General features: G+C 52.6%; 1 protein-coding gene across 1 annotated transcript in view; it reads right to left on the bottom strand.

The window, feature by feature from the left end:
• The window catches only part of GJC2 (gap junction protein gamma 2), a 42590-nt gene extending 36365 nt beyond the window's left edge, over positions 1-6225 (bottom strand). The window contains exons 1-2 of the mRNA XM_071805426.1: positions 6128-6225; positions 2422-2503 (exon numbers count right to left, since the gene is read on the bottom strand). The gene's annotated coding sequence lies outside the window, so the exon portion shown is untranslated. The remainder of the gene's footprint in view (positions 1-2421; positions 2504-6127) is intronic.
• Positions 6226-7077: the final 852 nt, after the last annotated feature.

The following is a 7077-nucleotide window of genomic DNA, read 5'->3' on the forward strand; positions in this document are numbered from 1 at the left end:
CCATCCGGGAGGATGTGGCGATGCCTTCGGGAGCAACGCTGCAGGAAAAGAAATCAAATCATTCAAACCGTCTAATGGTTTAGGGCTAATAATAGCAAAATAAACGCTGCTTGGAGCAGGAGGGGCGGAAAGCGGAGGTGACAGGATGAGAAACGCTGCCTTCTTGTTTAGGTTTTCTTTCCCTTTTCGTTCAAACAGCGGCGGAGCAGAAAGGATAAAAAACCAGCTGCAAACTCGACCTGTCCTTACAGCCACAGTGATATCCAGCAAACAGCAGCAAAACCCTAATTTTTCCCCCCTAAATGAACATCCCAAAGCTTAAATTTTGCATTCTTAGCATTTAGGGCGGCCGGGGGGTCCCATCCCCAACCCTTTTCATCCCTTTGCTCCTTTCCCAGCCCCGTTTTGCAGGGCAGGGGTGGGCGCAGCTGCAAGCATCGCCCTGTTTTGTGCATAACATCTGGAAGGGAAAACAGCTGGAAGGGAGCACAAAAAGGACACTTTCTTCCTCCTGTTTTCAGCCATAGTGTTTCCCCCCCCTTTTTTGCAGGTTTTGGGGTGCTGTTCCAAGAAGCAGGGATTAAATAACGGCCACCGTGCGGAGGCTGCGACCTTTGGCGCGTTGTTATCTGCTCCTTCGCCTTGCCAGCTCGCATGAGCCGATGCCTGATCTCACAATCATTGATGTTTTCCTTAAAGGCCCCGTGCTGTGAAGCCAGATTTGGCTTTTCAGGGGTTCAAATCGACAATGTTACTTTGCTCGTTAAACTTAAAGAACTCCCCCCATTCCCACCCCCAGGAATATCAGCAACCTCAGTACGAAGGGACCCTGCGCACATCCCTCGGCGTTTCTTAAGCAGCACCCACCACGTGAAACCACTCAAAACAACTTGTATTTCCTGGTTTTAAGAACGGATGGCGTTGCTCCCCAGCACAGCTGGGATGGGACGGCCAAGTTTTCATCCTCGTATTTCATTTCTCAAGTGTGTTTCTGTCTCTACAGCTGCTTTCGGGAAGAAACAAGCTGGGAAACAGCCTGGCTGGTTGCGATGGGGGGATGCGTTCCCAAAAGGGGTTGTTAAGAGGAAATCAGCTCATAGGATGCTCCGGGGAATCACAGAATCCCAGAGTGTCAGGGGTTGAAGGGACCTGGAAAGCTCATCCAGTGCAATCCCCCCGGAGCAGGAACACCCAGCTGAGGTTCCACAGGAAGGTGTCCAGGCGGGTTTGAATGTCTGCACAGAAGGAGACTCCACAACCTCCCTGGGCAGCCTGGGCCAGGCTCTGACACCCTCACCATGAACAAGTTTCTTCTCAAATTTAAGTGGAACCTCTTGTGTTCCAGTTTGCACCCATTGCCCCTTGTCCTGTCACTGGTTGTCACCGAGAAGAGCCTGGCTCTATCCTCCTGACACTCCCCCTTTCTATATCTGTAAACATGAATGAGGTCCCCCCTCAGTCTCCTCTTCTCCAGCTCCAGAGCCCCAGCTCCCTCAGCCTTTCCTCACACGGGAGATGCTCCACTCCCTTCAGCATCTTGGTGGCTGCGCTGGACTCTCTGCAGCAGTTCCCTGTCCTTCTGGAACTGAGGGGCCACAACTGGACACAATATTCCAGGTGTGGTCTCCCCAGGGCAGAGCAGAGGGGCAGGAGAACCTCTCTGACCTACTGACCACCCCCTTCTAACCCACCCCAGGTACCGTTGGCCTTCCTGGCCACAAGGGCCCAGTGCTGGCTCATGGTCACCCTGCTGTCCCCAGGACCCCCAGGTCCCTTTCCCCTACACTGCTCTCCAACAGGTCGTTCCCCAACTTATACTGGAACCTGGGATGGAGGAGGATGATGATGATGAGGGCACCTCCGCAGCGCTTGATGCTGGTGCTGCCCTTGACACAGTCACGAGCTGTAACTTCAGCCCAGATTAAAGCTTTTCAAAGCAGATTTTGGGGGAAGAAAACACCCTCACCGCAAAACTGTTTAGAGAAACGCTTTTGTAGGCGCCCAGGTTGAAAACAGCCTTAAATGTGCTTCTAAAAAAATCTCAGCCTTGCTCTGGAGCAAAACCTCATCCAGCCTTGCTTAGAAAAGTTTCGAGCAAAACTCTTGATCCAAATTATAAGTGACCCCGTGTGGAGATGGATTTCTGCAGCTTAAGAATGTATTTAGTGCAAAACGTTTTATAGGCACGAAAAGAAGTAAGAAAACTTTTATGGCTCTCTATATTGACTTTATATATCTGTGTGAAATTGAAAACCAATATATTATATATAATATAAAATATATTACAAGGATCAACAGCAACATGCCCCCCCCCAGAATGAGGAGCAGAGTATCGTCTTGCCCCCAAATCCACGTTCTTCTCCCAATCAACAATAGCACAGAGCCACATCTCAATAAAGAGGTAAATAAGACAATCCTTACCTTTCACAGCCAGGAAAAAAATAGGTGCGTCTGATCTGTGGGTCCTCACCGCATAACCGGAGACCTTCTTGGGGGAAAAGCCCTGCAACAAAACCAAGGAGCAGGCGATTATTCCCGGGCATCTCTCTGCCAGGCACAATACGGCAGCGTTTCAGCGCCCGCACTCAATGCTGCCATTGTCCCCTCCGGAGCTGCGGCACAGGGTGAAGCTTCTGCTCCTCTGCGAGCTCCCGAAGGCTTTGTCATAGAATCACAGAATGTCAGGGATTGGAAAGGACCTGGAAAGCTCATGCAGTGCAATCCCCCCATGGAGCAGGAACACCCAGCTGAGGTTCCACAGGAAGGTGTCCAGGCGGGTTTGAATGTCTGCAGAGAAGGAGACTCCACAACCTCCCTGGGCAGCCTGGGCCAGGCTCTGACACCCTCACCATGAACAAGTTTCCTCTCTTATTTAAGTGGAACCTCCTGTATTCCAGTTCGAATCCATTACCCCTTGTCCTGTCATTGGTTGTCACCAAGAAGAGCCTGGCTCCATCCTCCTGACACTCACCCTTTCTATATCTGTAAACATGAATGAGGTCACCCCTCAGTCTCCTCTTCTCCAGCTCCAGAGCCCCAGCTCCCTCAGCCTTTCCTCACACGGGAGATGCTCCACTCCCTCCAGCATCTTGGTGGCTGCGCTGGACTCTCTGCAGCAGTTCCCTGTCCTTCTGGAGCTGAGGGGCCACAACTGGACACAATTGTCCTGGCACTGGAGAGGAGCAGGAGACTTTGTTTTGCTCCCAGGGCAGGATAACAGACCCAGGGATGGGGGAGATTCTTAGTTTTGCCTCAGTGATGCTGTTACACTATTTCTGGGTGTGAGTTTCCTACAAGCAAGGAAGGAAACAGGGGGTTATTCAAGGGGTAATGGTTTTAAATTCAAAGGAGATTTGTCCTAAACATGAAGAAATTTTTTTACAGTGAAGGTGGTGAGAGCTTGCCCCAGGTTGCCCAGAGAGGTGGTGGATGAACCATCCCTGGAGACATCCCAGGCCAGGCTGGACGGGGCTCTGAGCAACCTGAGCTGGTGAAGATGTCCCTGCTCATGGCAGGGGTGGCACTGGATGAGCTTTGATGGTCCCTTCAACCCAAACAACTTTGTGATTCTAACAGGATCTTAGCTAAAATACCATGATAATGGAAAGATTGGGTTGAGAGCTCAGTGACAAATCAGAGGGACGCTCTGCGTGGTGTTTTGTAGGGATCTTTCCAGGGACTTTGCATCTGGATGCTGCATCCAGTGGAGAAGCACTTTGAGGAGCTGGTGGTGGCCACCAAGATGGTCAGGGCTGGGGGGTGGGATCTATGAGCTGGGTCTGGTCAGGCTGGAGAGAAGCAGGGGAGACCTTATTGATGAATGCAACTATGAAACGGGAAAGTGGTGAGAAAACAGAGCCAAACTCTTCTCAGAGGTGCCCACGGATCAGAGAGGCAGCAAGTTTGCTGCAGCAAACGTGGTAAGGCTGGTGAAGGAAAATCCTGCCTGCGTTTAGAAACACCATGAGCTGCTGGAGGAAGACCACTGAAACTTCTTCCCTACGACCACGGTGGGTAGGACAAGAGCAAACAGGTTGGATTTCAGCAATAAAACCAGCAAAGAGCCCAGAGATGCTACCACAGCAGTGCTGTTTGGTTTGCTACCTGCCAGCTCTGGGTCAGGAGCGGGTCCTAAAGCCACCGGGGTGAAGCTGCAGTGTGATGGCCCCAAGGAGCAGCAGCTGTGGACGGCAGATGGGGTGGAAAAAAGTGCAGTGCATTAGAAAAAAGAAGCGTATATGAAAGCAAATTAAACGTGGAAAAGCTGCTGTGATGGGGCAGGGCTGCTCCCTGTGGATGCAGCACTCAGGAGCCAGGAGAAGGGAGCAGAAGGGACGTTCGTTCAGCCCAGCTCTGAAGTCACCAGGATGTCCCTGTTGGCTGAGATGACCGTGGGTGTCACGGCTTGCTGGCCTCCGCAGGTCAAGCTACAGTAATAATTAGCAATCAGCGAATTGATGAGAGATGCGAGATGACAAGCTCTCTCACCCCACAGACACTGGCTGTGGCTCACAGGGACGGCGATTACCCCACCAGTGTGACCAGTGACACCAGTCTGCCCATCCCACCTGGATCCAGGTGCTGTTTTCTCTCTCCGGTCCACACCACCATGTCCAGAAGGCACCTATGAAACCACCACCACATTCAAACGCAATGGATGCAGCTCGAGCAGCCTGCACTTCCAACCTGGAAAAATGATAAACCTCCCCTTTTTTCTCATTGTGCACCCAGTATATCCAGCTGGTTGTAACTGGGGGGACTGGAGCATCACATTTGAACTTTTGGTGAGTCTCCCCAACTCTCAGTCCCATCACCTCGATGCTGGTTTTGCTTTAGGGAACCAAGGACATCCCTGCGGTTGGACACAGGCACTTCGCTTTAAACCAGCAATAATTAATGGATAGCAAAGCAGAGCAGAAATCCCAGCACTTCCAGGGAATATCTACAGCTTAACACTGGATTGAGGATTCAGCCACCACGGGGCTGATGGTGGGAGAATATCTGCTCCATCCTCCCCTGCGCTTCAGCTCCCAGGGGTCTCCTATGTGGGTTAACTGAAATAACCCACTCAATGTAAAGAAACAGAGAAATTCTATGAGCTCCTCCGTTCTGTTTTATCAGCTCCTTGTCTCTCCAGCAGCCGGGATGGGGAAAAGTAAAAGCCGGGAAAACATCCTGTTCCTCCCGCCTTTCCTGCCCGGGGAGAGAGAAACCGGAGGGGGACGCACCCCCTGTTTCACAAGCGTCCGGTTGTACCAGTTGCCGCCGCACGCAATCTGAATTGCAGATGGCTCCTGGCTATTCACGGAGCCGGAGCCGCGTCCCGGACAAGCGGAGTCACAGCTGCTATTGTTGGAAAAAGCTGAGTGTTTATTGGGTTCGCTAACTTTGTAATTTTCTTACTTTTTTCCCCAATTTTCGGAGCGGGGCTGAGCTAAAGAACGCGGCGTTGACGCTGGCGTGTCGCCCCGGACCGGTGCGTGCCGCGCCGTCCGCGTTTATGGATCGACGTCCCGCGCTCTCCAGGGATGACACAGTTGCACATCCAGTCGATGAGGCTGACCCAAATACAGCGCCCAGCGAGGCGGGCACAGCCTCGCACGGCTCCTGCGAGCACCTCGGAGCATCACATCCCCACGGGATGCTCCCCAATACCAGTCCTCCAGACAAAACTCCTTCCTCATCCATAGTTTGCTTTCCAGCAGCAGCGCGGTCAAAGGAATCACAGAATCACAGAATCCCAGAGTGTCAGGGGTTGGAAGGGACCTGGAAAGCTCATCCAGTGCAATCCCCCCATGGAGCAGGAACACCCAGCTAAGGTTCCACAGGAAGGTGTCCAGGCGGGTTTGAATGTCTGCAGAGAAGGAGACTCCACAACCTCCCTGGGCAGCCTGGGCCAGGCTCTGACACCCTCACCACAAATAATTTTCTTCTTGAATTTAAGTGGAACCTCCTGTGTTCCACTTTGAACCCATTACCCCTTGTCCTATCACTGGTTGTCACCGAGAAGAGCCTGGCTCCATCCTCATGAGACTCACCGCCCCGGAGGAGCGATGTCTTGGCCAGGGGGTGCTGCTACCACCGAGATCAATTAGAGGATTGTTAATTGTGTTGTTTTAGGACCTACCTGGTGTTGGTGCTGGCGGGTGTCTCAGCGTGAAGCAGCAGCAGCCGGGACGTGGTGGTCACCTCGCTGCCCTGAGGAACAGCACAAAAAGGGGCATCAGCATCCACGGACAGGGAGCACGTCGCTCAATATAAGACCAATCTCAGCTGCAGAAAATGCCCCCAAATCCATCACAGCTCAATTCATAGAATCACAGAATGGTTTGGGTTGAAGGGACCTTCAAAGCTGATCCAGTGCCACCCCTGCCATGAGCAGGGACATCTTCACCAGCTCAGGTTGCTCAGAGCCCCGTCCAGCCTGGCCTGGGATGTCTCCAGGGATGGTTCATCCACCACCTCTCTGGCCAACCTGGGCCAGGCTCTCACCACCCTCAGGGGCAAAAACTTCCTCATGTCTGGCCTGAATCTCCCTCCTATAGTTTAAAACCATCACCCCTTGTCCTACCACAACAGGCCCTGCTGAATATGTGCAAAAAATCTATTTCTGACAGCACCCACAGCCCGATCCATCACACACCATCCCCATGCACTGACCTGAGTGCATCCCATCACACCCAGGACCCTAAATCCCAGCGAACACACAGACTGAGCCGGACACCAATGAGAAAACAAGCAAACCACATTTATTCCTCTTAATTTCATTTTCCCTTGTTGCTTATTTTATACGCCCGTCGCCCAATCGTTTCCCAGGCCGGCTCTGCCCCGCGGTGCCTTTCTGCAATCGCATGGAAGGAAGCTGGAAAAACATCAGGGCTGCCTCCAAAAAGCAGCGAGACGCCAAGAAAAGGCACGGCAAGGACAAGTCTCTGGACCGTGGGATCAGCGGGGGGGTCGTGATGCTGGAAGGGGCCGCGGGTGGATGAGTTTTGGGCTAATTTTGGCTGTTTGAAGCTATTCTGGAGCTCCAGCCTCTCTTGGCTTCCCCCGGGATGATTTGGGCTTCCCCGGGGA

The sequence above is a fragment of the Patagioenas fasciata genome, chromosome 2 (genome assembly GCF_037038585.1).
Source record: "Patagioenas fasciata isolate bPatFas1 chromosome 2, bPatFas1.hap1, whole genome shotgun sequence".
NCBI classification, from domain to species: domain Eukaryota; kingdom Metazoa; phylum Chordata; class Aves; order Columbiformes; family Columbidae; genus Patagioenas; species Patagioenas fasciata.